This window comes from Atta colombica, unplaced genomic scaffold (genome assembly GCF_001594045.1).
Source record: "Atta colombica isolate Treedump-2 unplaced genomic scaffold, Acol1.0 scaffold63, whole genome shotgun sequence".
In the NCBI taxonomy this organism is placed as follows: domain Eukaryota; kingdom Metazoa; phylum Arthropoda; class Insecta; order Hymenoptera; family Formicidae; genus Atta; species Atta colombica.
The window spans coordinates 349864-350847 of NW_017259554.1; the positions used below are offsets into that span (position 1 = coordinate 349864).

Consider the following 984-nt stretch of genomic DNA (forward strand, 5'->3'; position numbering starts at 1 on the left):
TAATTAGATCTTGATCTCTAGATCAGGGACTTTACTTTTTCAATATGATTTATACTCTGCTCATATGCTATTTCGCTATTTAGCGAAAATGTAATATACATTTTTATATTATATAACTTGTTATAAATACCAATAAATACAATTGAAAATGTTGAAACCTAACTTATTCAAAACTTTTCAAATCAGAAATAAAATAATAAAATATTAAAATAATAAAGTATTAAAATAATAAAGTATTAAAAATAAAAACTGTTACGAAAATTCAAGAAATTCTTCATTTCTTGATTTATTAAGAAATCTTGATAACAATTTTTTGTCTTATCTTGAAATCAATTTTCAATTTCTTATTTTCGTCTTGTTTTGATTCAACACAAAACCAAGACAAGATTTCTTAAATTTTTTGATCTTGATGAAACACCATTACGAAGCATTTTTTGATTGCTCAGGTAAAATTCTTTCTTCCGATTGGTCAAAAGTTTCGAAGCATTTGTAGCATCAAGTGGATCGCACTCGAAATCAAACACTAGCGACAAAATTAATATCACGTGATCACACACTTTTCAGCGTCTTATGAAAGCATCGACAATTACACCAACTAGCCTCAACAAATTTGCGGGGTCATTTTGTGTACACTTGTGCAATGTATCGAATCCACAACCCTATTCTTGAACTAATTGTGTATACGCAAGTAACAAGTTGCGAATGCTCGCAACATAAAATCTCTAGAGCAGTATTCTTGACACTCGTAAGTACTGTCATATACACATTTTATCATTCGTAATGCAACGAATGGATTATCCCATATTTTTCTCTCGAAATGTATATGTTAATTATTATTCAACATGGCCCAGTTTCAGTTTTTGGATTGACTAATATTTTGGAAGAAGAAGAAGAAGAGAGACACTGTGTCAGAGAGACGAAGTGAGTAATGTTAATGTATATGCACATCTTAATAATTAATAAATATATATATATATATATATA

At 28.6% G+C, this 984-nt stretch overlaps 1 long non-coding RNA gene across 1 annotated transcript in view; it reads left to right on the forward strand.

The window, feature by feature from the left end:
• Positions 1 to 576: 576 nt before the first annotated feature.
• LOC108692173 overlaps positions 577 to 984 on the forward strand; it is a 1066-nt gene continuing 658 nt past the window's right edge. The window contains exons 1-2 of the long non-coding RNA XR_001931955.1: positions 577 to 745; positions 852 to 921. This is a non-coding gene — a long non-coding RNA (uncharacterized LOC108692173). The remainder of the gene's footprint in view (positions 746 to 851; positions 922 to 984) is intronic.